This window comes from Suricata suricatta, chromosome 6 (assembly GCF_006229205.1).
Source record: "Suricata suricatta isolate VVHF042 chromosome 6, meerkat_22Aug2017_6uvM2_HiC, whole genome shotgun sequence".
Lineage (NCBI taxonomy): Eukaryota > Metazoa > Chordata > Mammalia > Carnivora > Herpestidae > Suricata > Suricata suricatta.
Genome location: NC_043705.1, coordinates 98,904,427 through 98,918,702, shown reverse-complemented (window position 1 = coordinate 98,918,702; position 14,276 = coordinate 98,904,427). Strand labels below are relative to the sequence as shown.

Below are 14,276 nucleotides of genomic sequence, written 5' to 3'. Positions count from 1 at the left end.
TAAATAAATAAACTAAAAAAAAGAATCAAAGTGTGATAGGCAGGGAAATATATGCACACATATGAATGTACACAGATCATAGTACTCTGAAGGATACACAAGAAACTGATCATTCCATTGCCTGGTTAGCGCATGGAGATCAGTATGGCAGATTTTCCTTGTAGCTCTTTTTCTGACTCTTGAATATTGAAACATAAATATATGACCTATTTAAAAATTATTTTATAACCCTGCTTAATGAAAAGGAAATAGTGGCCAAAGAAAATTTATACAATATATATGAAATTATATTTTAAGATACGATATGAAACTATGTAATATATTTGGGTTAGAGAGAACTTAGCTTGGATTCTTTCTCTGTCTTCCATCACCCTCTTCTTCACTCCCTTTTGCTCTTTATCAGACAGCACTGTGGGAAGTCCTGTGAGCATCCTTTCCCTTATCTGTAAGAAGACCCACTGAGGGCTTGCTTCAGAGCTCACTGTGGTGACTGAGTGACATTCCATAGAGGGCGAGTGGTGATGGCACAGGGGAGTGCCCACTCCGCGACTCTTCCTCCTGCTTCCTGCCTCACCATGCCAACATAGTTTCTTTACTGGGAAATGTGCTGTGAAAGAGAAGGCAAGGGTTCAGTGCCACCCTGTGAGCAGCCTTGAACCTGGGGTTAGTACTGTTTCTAAAATCCTGTCCTGAGGTTTACAGCTCCGAGGGCAGGGCTGGGGTGGGGTGAAGATCATGGAGCCAGTGGTTCCCTGGGTAGAAAACCCCAGAATCTCGGAGAAAAAAAAAGTGTAGAAGGTCTCCTTCTCCACTGTTATCAGTGTGGTTTTAGTGAGGTTATGATAAAGTCTGAGTCTTATGCCTGGCTTGGGACCCACAGCCTACTAGTCAAGGACAAAATCCTAGTAATGATTAGATTGTTACCTTGGCCAGGATTTGCAGTCTCAGCAGATCTACCCAGGAAGGCCACAGCTAGGACAGGTCAACTCCTTCAGCTTTCCCTACTGTGCATGCATGCATATGCAAGCCCCTAGCTCAGGTGGCCACTCGCCCCTATACACATGTACATCTCTCCTTATGTGTACATTCACATTCCTCCACAAATACTCACCCGCATGTACATGTATGCACATAAGCAGGTATGTGTTAGCTGACGCACGTACACTTACGTACACATGCCCACACGCCTTAATACACACATACAAACAAAAATGCACACACTCACATACACCCACCCTCATGTTCAATACATACTCCTACTGTTGTAGATCATTTCTAAAGATGTCTGCCATTGATTCCTTTCTTCTCTGCCTGTGCATGCTTTTGCACCTATCAAAAGGCAAATTCTACTTGCCTCCTCTTGGATACTTGTGGTAGCAGTAACATTCTGAGATTTGTGAGTGACCGCAGAGGATGCCACATGGAGATGATCACCCTGGCACACCTTGCCCAAATCCCTGACCCACAGAATCATGGGAACTGATAAAGCTTTGTTGTTTTAAGCCATTATGTTTTGGAATGGTTTGTTATGCAACAATAGGTAATTGAAACACCCATATATACTGTATACTTATGTTTATATACACACAAACTCAAGTGCACTTACAGACATGCTTGCATACATACACACACCTTTGTACTAGACATTATTGACTGTCTACCCAACATCCATTCCCATTTGACTTCCTTTTTAACATTTTTATTTTTTTAATGTTTTTTAAATTTATTTTGAGAGAAAGAAAGAGTAGGGGAGGGAGGGGCAGAGAGAAAAAGAGAGAGAGAATCTCAAGCAGGCTCCTTACTGCCAGTGCAGAGCCCAATGTGGGGCGGGAACTCATGAACTATGAGATCATGACCTGAGCCAAAATCAAGAATCAGATGCATAACCCTACTGAGCCACCCAGGAGCCCTTGTTTTTATCTTTTAAAGTAATCTCTACACACCCAATGTAGGGCTCAAACTCATGACCTCAAGATGAAGAGTCCCATGCTCAACCAAGCCAGCCAGGTGCCCACACATTTGTCTTCCTGACAAAACTCTGTCAAATGACTGCCATTCCTCCAAGCAGCCTTGTGCTTTGAAAGTCTAATTCCATCCTCAACTCCAGGAGGGGCCTAATTAGTTTAAGTGGCACATGGTGGTCTCAGTCCTTTTTACAGGGACCATGTAACCAAGTTTAGCTTTGACCATGTGACCAAGTTCTAGCCAATGAGGCATGAGGGGGGAAGTAGGATTGGGGCTTCTGGGAAAAATTCCTCCTTCTTAAAAAAGTCACCCCAAAAGCAAAGATGCATTTATCTATTACTGGATTCTTCATGTCTGAGTGTGTGATTTGGAAATATTGCAGTCACTGTGACCAGAAGGGTACAGAATCAAGCATGGTGATGAGGTGGAAAGAAGCAGTGTTGTTTTTTTAATGTTTTTATTTCTTACTGAGACAGAGAGAAACAGAGCATGAGTTGGGGAGGGGCAGAGAGAGAGGGAGACACAGAATCCAAAGCAGGCTTCAGGCTCCGAGCTGTCAGCACTGAGCCCAACGTGGGGCTCATAAACCATGAGATCAGGACCCAAGCCAAAGTCGAATGCTTAACTGACTGAGCCACCCAGGTGCCCCAAACCTTATGCTCTTTAGACTTTTCTGCATTTTTCTGAATTTATGCAAAAAGCATTAGTTAATTTTATCATCCTGAGAAAATGATTTCAGACTTTAAGAAAAGTTTAATCTACATTTTAACTATAAGTATAAAGCCGTTGTAAGAAACTGGGAATAAGGAGAAAATTTCAGAAACAACTTGTGCCTGAGAGAATGTTCTAGGTGCCTTCAGGGTGCCTGCCCTGCCCTTATCAAGAGAGCCTTAGCGCCCATCCTCTGAACCAAGGGCAGTCAAAGAGGTAGAGGGTCATAGAAATAGCTTCCACCTCCAGGGATGGCTAAGCTAGGAGTGAAATACAGGCCGTGTGCGGTGAGAAGCACACCAGGCAATAAATGAGAGGTTACTGGAGGGAGAACTCACTTGGGGTCTGGAGTTCAGTTTCCAGTCTGGCATCCAGTGACCTTGGGCAAGTCTCTTCACCTCTGTGAACTTCAATCTCCTTATCTGTCAAAGAACTTTAATGACAGCAACTGGGATGCTGTGATGATCAGATAAGATAGCTTATCAGTAACCACATTGTGAACTCTGAGGTGTGGCCTTGGTCACCTTCCAAGGTGCAACAGTGCCTCCAAGGCAAAGGAATCCATGCCGGTGGTGCAAATGCAGACCCAAGCAGTATGTGAGTGGACAATTTGGTGGCAGGGCCATTTTTGGATGGGCCTTAAAAATCCCACTAAGCAGGCTGCAGCCTGCACAGGTCTGAACATTATGGAATGTAAAGTCAGGGACGGCACTCTTGCCTCAACTCAAAGACCTGCACAGCCAGTTCTTCTCTGCAGAGAAGTATACCCCCAGGAGGAAAAAAAAAAAAAAAGGAGTAGCCACTACTCGGCCTTCTTTGAATGTCCAATCCTTCGCATAATTTAACTGCCTGCTTTGGATAATTACTTTTCTCCTGCTTATGAGCTTATAGAGGAATAGTAGTTCCCAATAACTAGAGACTTAATAAGGCTAAATTATAATGAGTGTCCTGCAGAATTACACACTGCATTAACACCAAATGAGTTCATTAGAAATTCATTTGGAGTGATTCCTGTGATCGCCACAAGAATTAATCACAGTTAGCCAGCGGCAGGAGAGGGGGAGATGAATAATTGCACAGGGAACTGGATGAAGACCTTTTGGCAGCTGACTTTGGCCCGAAGCAATATTTTCTGAGGGTCATGAGGTGCTTTGGCAGTAAGTGTGGAGGTGAGGTTGCTTGGATGTTGTGGGATCTACCTCCTACACTTCCTCCTCCTCCTTCCTGGCTATGGCCCCTGTCAGTAGATTGGTAGATGTGGGGGTGAACAATCTTCTCCAGTCCTAGGTAGCTAAGGAATCATGGAAAGGAATTGTAGTTCTTGTAAAAACATGCATTCCCCTTTCTCTAAGAGCAGGTGCCAGTCCCCTTTCTGAGTGCCTTTACGTATTGAGTTATCCAATCCTCCTGTGGTCCTATGAAGTGGGTTTAATTGTTAGCCCCATTCTGCCAGTGTGGAAACCCAAGCACAGAAATTAAGTGACCTGCCCAAGTGATGCAGACAATAGCTGGCCAAGCTTGGACTTTGAGTCCTGAGTGGCGTGCTGTAAGGATAAATGATGGTTGAAGGTGGTTCACTGGTCATTCCTTCTTGCTCCCTGGTGCTAAGTGCTATCTTGAGGTCTGGTGGTTTAGCTTTTCCTTCCTTTCTATGAGCTACTCCATACTCTCCCAATAAAGTAATTTTTTGTTTATTACTGAAAATCAGTGTCTTTTTTTTTTTATAGCAGTCTCTATACCCAATGTGGGGCTAGAACTCATGACACTGAGATCAAGAATTGCATGCTCTACTAACTGAGCCAGCCAGATGCCCCAAGAATCAGTGTCTGTGACTCACGTCTGGGAGAGCCCTGACCAATGCCTGAGTCCATCAACAAGTGCTTGTAAAGTCCCTACTACAGGTCTGCCCTGAGTCAGTGCTGCACAGGTCACAGAGAAGCATAAGGCAGACTTCCTGCCCTCCAGCTGCTTCAATCTCAGATAGAAAAGCAAGGGTAATAATAATTTAATCCTGTGCCCTCCCTATGTAAGGAGGACTGGGAGGAGGAAAAGGCTTCATGGAGGGCACAGCACATGAACTGGGAAGGATCTTGGGGGAGAGGTCACCATTGTGGATACTATCTGGGCAACTGCCCATCTCACAGTCCCTTCTTCAAAAACTGTCCTTTTCCACCTGAGCAGTTGTCCCATTGGTGGGATGGAGTGTCTGCACACTCCTCTATGTTTAGAGAGTGCCCCACTGCATGGGTGGCAATGAGGTATCTGCTCAGGACTTGAGCTCAACCAACCAGACGTTCCCACTGGGACATTTTCTCTGCAGCTTGTGATGGCAAGAAGCGAGGATAAGAGAATCCATTCTGGTGGGAGTAGGGGAAGGGTTGGCAGGTGGTGGGTGGGTGGGGACATACCCATGGCCCAGAGGAATGGTGGCTGCGATGCCAGTGAGCCGCATCATGGTTGGTAGGGGTGCAAACTGTCCAGTCTATCTTTTGGTGGTACTGGCAGCAAGATCCCAACAAAACCACTTCTGTGATGTATTGGAGGCTATGGTTCTAGATGGTTATCCTCTCCTGTCCTGGTTTGTTTTCCAAGCCTGAAAATTCTGTGACCTAATCCATACCCTTTCAATAAACTTCTTTTTTATTTTATTTATTTTTATTCTTATTTCAAGACCTTTGCCTCCGTGATCACAGATGATTGGACCAGGGGCAGATATCTGACTCAATGATAGACAATCAGATGATTTCTCCTGAGTGAGCTTCTGTTGGTTGTTTTGAAAGCTCTTTTCTCTGTGAGCACTGGCAGGGCAGAGAAAGGACAACAAGAGGGGAGAATCAAGTAGACACAGGGAGAGAAGCTGCAGATGACACTGGAGAGACTGGTTCCTGACACTTTCCAGTTCCTGGTTCTAGTTCCTCATGCTGTCCAACTCCATTTCTACCCCTTGGGTTCTCCAAGTTGGCCCAGAATCCTTACATTAGATTGAACCACATAAAATTGCTGTTTTTAAAGGTCAAGGATCAAATATCAGCAACTGGGTATGGTTTTACCTAATAAGTTCTTTCTTTTGGCCTAATCTAGCTTAAGTGGGTTATTTTATTTGCAACATGAAGGACTATGTCCATAATGGCCAGACATCCCATCAGCTAAAAATTGAGTGGAACAGTCAGAGACACAGAGCAGAGGCAGAAAACAAGGATTTTCCCTGTCTGGCGAATACTATCTCCAGTGAGGAGGGTGTCCTGTCTAGGATTTCCCATCTCATCTGCAGGCACCATCTCTGAGGTCACTGTCCTGGTTTATAACCCATGAACATCTTCTAGAACTTCAGCCCCATCCCACTTGCCTCAAATAATAGTCTTCATGTTAATTCATGGTCATGAATAATGCTTTTGTTTTTGTTTTCTCCACATTGTGGTGTTTTCTATTCATGCATGTACTTTTTCTTCCCAACCTAATTGTCCAACAATAAGAACTGGTTGACTAAGTTGTGATATATCCATACTGTGGATTAGTATATGGCTACTAAAGTGACAGTTGGGGCTGAGGTGGACCCAGGTGGTGGGGATGATGTAGGAGGCTTGATAAGAGTTGATAACCACCCAGTGAAGAGGGGAAAGACTAGTGAGTGTTCAATACCTGGCTGAGGGAGGATCATGAACTTGTGGTGGTGTCACTCTCCCTTCCGTGCGCTGTGCCTTTTCTTCTGCTTGTAGCCAGCAGTTCTGGAGGTGGGAGGTGGAAAGACAGGGTTTTTTTTTGGGGGGCCTGGAAGCCAAAGTAACCAATGAACATTAAGGGTCCTGGCAGAGGAAGTGATACATCAATGGGCTGGATAAGAAATGAAGTGAGGCTAAAATTAGGGGGTGCCTGGGGGAAAGGAGAATGAGCTGTGAGGCTGGAGCTTCATTTATTGGCATGGGGACTGTTTTCTCTCACTGTGTATCTCTGCTCCTTAATACATAAACTGGTGCTCAGTAAATGTATATTGAATTAATTAAATGACAAATGCATGGGTCATAATTCTGACATTAGAACCACATTCTGCTTTTCATCGGGGATCTGGAAGGATCCATTGTGGTGTTAAGTACCACTTCAGGTCAGAAAGAACTGAGCTCAAATCCAAGTGTCATCAACAACAAGCTGTGTGACCTTGGACAAGTCATCTAACCCTTCAGAGGCTAGACACTCTTTTCTGTAAATAGGGATAATAACAGCTCTCTTGGAAGTTCCAGATGTTACGTGTCAAACACTCGGCACAGTGTCTGGCACAAGAATTGGTTGGTTCTTGAGGCTACATCCAAACCACATTGCTGTATTTAGAGGACATGAGGGTAGGAAAGAAGAAGGAGGAGGAGGAGACATGAGGCCAGGACCTGAAGCCAGACTATCATCTCTAATTACCACCTGGGTGTGACATTTCTGAGCCTCAGTTTCCTCATCTACACAGTGGGGATATTATCAGGACCTATGTAACCAGTTGATTGGGAAAACTGAGCAATAATTCATGTAAAACATTTAGGACATCACAGGTTTGGGATAGATGTTGGCTCCTGGGGTTTCTATTCAACTGAGATAGAGAAGTCCAGGGGAGGGGGAGGCTTTGTGGAGGGTTGAAGAACAGAGGTTTTAGCCATGTGAAGTGTGAGATGGCATAAGACATGAGGTGGAGCTATTGGGTAGTCAGTTGGACATAAGTCCATTGAGGAGGTCTGAGATGGAGAGACTAGTTAAAGAGTCATCAGCATATTGATGACATTTAAAGACATGGACTGGGCAAGCTCATCAGGGAAGTGAGTGCTCAGAGAACAGACAAGAATGAGGACTGGACTCTGGGGCTTTTGACACTTAGCAGAGAGGGAGATGACTGTTACTGCAAAGCTGGTGGCCAGACACAGCGGTGCTGAAGCCACACAGCTAGCCTGCTACAGCAACCTTTACATAACACTCTTTTATATATTGCGGGTCCAGTCCCGGACAGCCACAATAAAGCAAATATCAAAACAAAGTGAGTCAAATTAAATTTTTGATTCCCAAGCACATATAAAAATTATATTTACACTATGCTATAGTCTACTAAGTGTGCAATAGCACTATGTCTGAAAAAACAATGTACATACCCCAATTTAAAAACATCTTATTGCTAAAAATTCTATCGTCTGAGCTTCCAGTGAGTCATAATTAGTGATCACAGCTCACCATCACAAATTTAATGGTAATTAAAAAGTTTAAAACGTTGCTAGAATTACCAAAATGTGACACAGAGACCCAAAGTGAGCAAGTGCTGTTGGAAAAAATGGGTCTGATAGACTTGCTTGACTTGGGGTTGACTCAACTTCAATTTGTAAAAAACACAGTATCTGCAAAACACAGTAAAGCAAAGTGCAACAGAATTAGGTATATCTGTACTCTGTGCCAGGCTCTGTGAAAAATGCTTTACAGAAATTAACTTACATAATTAACTCATGAGAAAACAAGAAATACAGGAAGATGCATGACTTGCCCAAGGTCACTCAGCCAGTGAATGGCAGATCTGGGATTCAGACCTAGGCCTTCTGGCCTCAGAGTCTCTACCTCTTCTGCTTCCAATGGTGAGTAAACAAAGTACTGATGGCGTTCCAAGGGAATGCTGACTCCTGAGAGGAGAGCTGGGAGAATCATCATGGAATAAATTGCCCTCAGAGATCCCATTTAGCCTTGATATTCTAAGATGAAGCCCAAGAAGCATTTCGGATTTCTGGTTGAGGAAAGAATAGGAAGGAGGTTTGATTAAAGAACGTGTAGCCCTGATCAATCACTTACTTCATGCAAGGTGCTGGAAGGTTCTGGGGTGGGGAGGTTAGGAGGAAGGCTTCTCCTCCAACCATGGACTGAAGCATCTGCATTTCCCCCTCCCTATGCTAGTTACTCTCAGAATAATGGTGGCTGATTTGAGGTAGGAGCCAGAGTCCAGGTGGGAAGTTGGGAGTGGCCCAGGGGGATTAGCCTTGGAGCTTTCTTGATCTCCACTGGGGTAGTCTCTCTGTTGGTTCAATTGCCCCATAAAAACTCACCGAGATATGGAGGCAGTTTGAGTTCATTTACACCTCTTGGAAGGTTCTCAGTGAGTGTCTGAACAAATAATGAACCTCAGCTGAAGAGGGAAAGAGGAAGGGCACAGGTGGAGAAGGGGGGGAGGGTCAGACGCACACATAAACTCCAGTGAAGGGGAGAGGAGGAGCACAGCTGAGTCAGGGGTCCCGGTTCTTTCCCACACCCTGCCACCGTCCTGCCCTTGATGCTGACCTTGGATGAGTAGCTATTTAGGCCAAAACAGTTTTGACCATACAGAAGGAAGTTCATAGGAAAGGAAGTTAAGTGGGGCCTGGAGAGGCCTGGAGAGGTCCATCCTGCCGGCTCTTGCCCACTCCCTGGCCTGGAGCTTCTCAGGGTAACTGTACAGCACAACCACTGGGGTGTGTCAAATGCAAATTCCAGGCCTCCACCCAGATCCACGAAGTCAGAACTTCTGGGTGGGGGTCAGAGCCCAGGAATTTCTTTCTTTCTTTTTTTTTAAGTTTATTTATTTATTTTGAAAGAGAGAGAGAGAGAGAGAGAGAGAGAGCGCGAGCGAGAGAAACAAGCAGGAGTGGGGCAGAGAGAGAGGGAGAGAGAGAATCCCAGTGTGGCTCTTCGTCTCATGAAGCCTAAAATCATGACCTGAGCCAAAGTCAAGAGCCCAGGAGAGCCCGAGAGCCCAGGAGTTTCTGTTTTTCCTGAGCCTTCCTCTCCCAGACCCCTAGCAGTGTATGAGGACTGCCCTGTACATAACCTCACAGTCTATTGCAGACTGAGTTGAACAAATAAAATGAAATCAACATTGTTCCAGTGTCTCTCAGGTACACATTCACAAGGAAGTATGAAATGCAGCTTCTTTCCTTGAAGGGATTACAATCTAATTGGGTCATAAAAGACATGCTTTGTGAAGAGTTAAGTTAATGCTACAATAAATAAATATTAATTCAAAACAACAGTCAAATTCAAAAGGCTGGACAAATTGCCAATGAGTGGGCATAACAATACCATTCAATGAGCACTTATGAAATAATAGATCCTGTGCTAAGCACTTTATTTATGTACTCATTTAAATTCATTAAAACTCTGGAAGAGGGGCGCCTGGGTGGCTCAGTCAGTTAAGCATCTGGCTTCAGCTCAGGTCATGATCTCACGGTTCGTGGGTTCGAGCCCCGCGTCAGGCTCTGTGCTGACAGCTAGCCCAGAGCTTGGAGCCTGTCTTCAGATTCTATGTCTCCCTTTCTCTGACCCTCCCCTGCTCGTGCTGTCTCTCTCTGTGTCTCAAAAATAAATTAAAAAAAATTAAAAAAAAAAACCTCTGGAAGATGGCTTTTTTAAAATCCTCATTTAATAATGAGTAAGTTGAGGTTTGGCTTATTGGTCAGCTCCTCTCACATCAGTCTTCCCTGATCCTTAAAGGGTGGTCAGGATGGGGGCGCCTGGGTGGCTCAGTCGGTTAAGTCTCCGACTTTGGCTCAGGTCAGATTTCATGTTTGTGGGTTCGAGCCCCGAGTCAGGCTCTGTGCTGACAGCTAGCTCAGAGCCTGGAGCCTGCTTCCGGTTCTGTGTCTCCTTCTCTCCCTGACCCTCCCCCTCTCATGCTCTGTCTCTCCTGTATCAAAAATTAATAAAACATTAAAAAAAAAGAGGTGGTCAGGATGATATCTCTCTATTTTCCCACAATATCCCCATGTTATGTTATGGGCTTTATCTCACTTATCACACTGGGTTGTAACTCCCTGTTTTCTAGCCGGATTGTGCCATGAGACTTGAGGGCAGATACTTGGCAGTTCCAGAGTCTAGTACACACTAGGTGCTCAGCTTATGTTTGCTGAGTGAATGAAAGTAGTGTGTCTGAAGTCCCTGAGCTAATACATAAAGACTAATGCATATGACTATAGAGTCCAGGTCTCCCATGAGCCATTAACAAGCAGATGGTACGTGCTATCAGGATTCCTGCAAGAGACATTCTATTGGTTGGAGTAAACAGAGAAAGATCCCTAGAGGAGGCAGAGTTGGAAGGACGGTGGGAATTTGGAAAGACGAATGAAAGATGAGCAGTCAATCCAGTCAGGCCAAGGCATGAAGGTGGGACTCTGCAAAGTGTACACTTCCCCCAAGACTAGAGAACTGAGGGCAATCCAGGAGACTACACCCCATCCCCTAAGCCTCCCTAGCTTACCAATCAGCGTCACCTTCTCCTACCATACATGCCAGTTACTGCGGTGAAATTATTTTCCTCCAAGGTTTATAGGGAGATGGCAAATGCTCCCTGTTTTCCCATGCCTAGATCATGTGACATAACGTATTCCTAGTGGATTTATCCATTTGGAATGCTATTTAATAATGAATGGGGCATGCCTGGGTGGCTCAATTGGTTAAGCATCTGACTCTTGGTTTCAGGTCAGGTCATGATCTCATAGTTCATGAGTTGGAGTCCCACATCAGTATCTGTTCTGACAGTGTATAGCCTACTTGGGATTTCTCTCTCCCTCTCTCTTTGCTCCACCCCAACTTAGTCTCTCTCTCTCTCTCAAAAAATAAACAAACAAACAAAAAACATTTTAAAAAAATGAATGGAGTAGTTTTCAGTTTCCATGAAGAAATAAGATCCATTAATGTCCATGATATATTGCTAAATAGAAAAAAAGCAAGATAAACAGTATAATGGGATTTCACTTTTGTTAAAAAGAAAATATATCTGTATGCATGTGGAAAACATCTAGAAAGCTATACTCTGAACTTAACAGCAACTGATTCTTGAAAATGAGATGTAGTGGGATGTGGGACTTTCACTTTTTCCTTACAAAGCTTGTGAGTGTTTGTCTTTTTTAAATGTTTATTTATCTTGCGAAAGAGAGAGAGAGAGAGAGGGAGGAAAGGGGGGAGAGAGAGAAAGAGAGAGAGAGAGAGAGAGAGAGAGAGAGAGAGAGTGTCTGCAAGTGGGGGAGGGGCAGAGAGAGAAGGAGAAAGAGAATCCTAAGCATGGAGCCTGACACGGAGCTCAATCTCATGAATGATAAGGTCATGACCTGAGCTGAAATCAAGAGTTGGATGTTTAACCATGAGTGTTTGTCTTTTGAAACAATGAGTATGTATTAATTTTACAATTGAAAAATAAGACCTTTATCGGAATTTAGGTAGATTTTAGTTTATCTGTGCTTTGTTTCTCCCAATTTGTCTATTGTGAACATCAACTACTTTTATAATTAGAAAATTAAAATCCCTTTATACCATAAAGTTTATTAAAAAGAAAAGAAATAGATTCTCAAGATGACACAGTTTGAGATGTTAGGGGATAGTATGTTGGGGAAAGTACTAAAGCTGGTCTAAACTCTGTGTCCTAAGCACCCAGACAAGCTGGATGTCAAACCGATACAGATCCATCTTGGCAAACCATGTTAAGAGTTATAAGAATGTTCCGGATCCCATAACTTTGTAATCCCATTCTGGGGCTTCAGTTTAAGGAAATGCTTTTTAAAAAATCATATAAAGGGGGGGGCGCCTGGGTGGCTCAGTTGGTTAAGTGTCTGACTTTGGCTCAGGTCATGATTTCAGTGTGTGTGGGTTAGAGCCCCATGTCGGGCTCTTCACTGTCAGCCCAGAGCCTGTTTCAGATCCTCTCTCTCTCTCTCTCTCTACCCCTTCTCTGCTCATTCTCTCTCTCTCTCTCTCAAAATACATAAAGAAACTTAAAAAAAAAGGCAGTTTTTTCGTAAACACGCAAGTCTGTGTATACAAACTAATGCTGAGCAGAGAAAACTAGAATGGAATATTGTATTTACATGGTGATTATGGCTATTATTTATCTACTATACTTAGGGTCAGTGAGAAAGAAAGCAAGGATGAGAGAGAAAACAGAGAAGGGATAAAGAGGGAGGAAAAAAGTAAAAAACAAAACAAAACAGTCATTGTGTTAAGGGGATGGGTTATGGAGGATTTTTGGAAAGTGTGTTTAAATGACGTCGAAAGTTGTTTTGGTAGTAAGCGGGAGCTACCCACTGGGGCGCTGTGGCTTTGCACAAGTTACTTTGCTGAACCTCTGTTTCCTCCTTGGCAAAATGGGACAATAATGGTATTGACCTCACGGTTTCGTGTTGCAGATTAAATGAGATCATCTATGCAACACACTCACCAGCGAACCCAGTGGGTAAGAAACAGCCAATAAATGTTAGCTATTATTGCCACTGTTACGTCATCATTACTGTCAGAGGGGAATTCTCGATGCTCTGGGTGGGAGTAGAGACTGCTGTATTTGGAAAGGCGGTAGAGTAATAGATATAAACATAAATACAAAACGCTTTGTCCATGCTCTTTCTCTCTCTGTATCAAAAATAAATAAAACATTAGAAAATTAAAATAAATTAAAAAAATAATTAAATAAAATTTAAATTTAAATTAGCTAACATACAGTTTAGTGGAAATTCATCCTTAGTAAATGATCTGACATGTACTTTGAGAGGCATGAACAAGAATGTTTATCTTAGAGTTATTTGTCATAAAGAAAGACGGCGGGGGGTGGGGGGTAGGGAGCCTGGGTAGCTCAGTCGATTGAGCATCCGACTTCGGCTCAGGTCATGATCTCATAGTTGGTGAGTTGAAGCCCCATGTCGGGCTCTGTGCTGACAGCTCAGATGCTGGAGTCTGCTTCAGATTCTGTGTCTCCCTCTATCTCTGTGCCTCCCCTGCTTGCACTCTAACTCCCTCTCTCTCTCAAATATAAATAAACATAAAAAAGAAAAAAAAGAAAAAGATTGGAAATAACCTAAAGATCTAGCTGAGCTACCCAGGTGCCCCTGTTTTGTTTTGTTTTTAACTTTTTAAAAAATGTCTTTTATTTATTTTTGAGAGACAGAGAGAGACAGCATGAGCAGGGGAGGGTCAGAGAGAGAGGGAGACACAGAATCTGAAACAGGCTCCAGGCTCTGAGCTAGCCGTCAGCACAGAGCTGGACACGGGGCTCGAACCCATGAAACGTGAGATCATGACCTGAGCCAAAGCCGACGCTTAACCGACTGAGCCACCCAGGTGCCCCTGTTTTTTTTTTTTTAAAAAGACCCTTGGCTTCTTTAATTCTAAGACTGGAGACTGAAGATGGCAGGATGTGGTGAAGAGAGTTTCACGTGTTCAGAACCACTAAGTCCCAGGTCTGTGGTGAATTCTGTTTTGGATAGTAATGATGGGGATCCATGAAGAGCTGATTCCAGAAAAAGAGACAGAGTCGCAGAAATTTCCATCATCAGTAATAAGAAAAATGACAGTCCTCATAGAAGGCATGGTCAGTCTGATCCAGGGAGCAGTCCCTCAAGACAGGCAGGGCAGGAGTTATAGCCAAGGAGACAGAGGGAGGTCCCGAGGGTGAAGTGGTGACAGAAGGTGGGACAGGAACTGGAAGTCTGGGGTCTAACCCCCCTACCCCCCACCCTGCCACTTGTGACCTCCGAACAACATATAATGCACCGAGCTCCTGGCCTGTGCCTGGCATGTGGCACATGCACCCTGGCAGCTCCTGCTCCAAGCTGCTCCCCGGGCCACTGGGCCGCTGC

The 14,276-nt window shown here is 44.1% G+C and overlaps 1 protein-coding gene across 1 annotated transcript in view; it reads right to left on the bottom strand.

The window, feature by feature from the left end:
- CCNJL (cyclin J like) overlaps positions 1–14,276 on the bottom strand; it is a 114,648-nt gene that overhangs the window by 27,933 nt on the left and 72,439 nt on the right. The gene's annotated exons all lie outside the window — the stretch shown is intronic.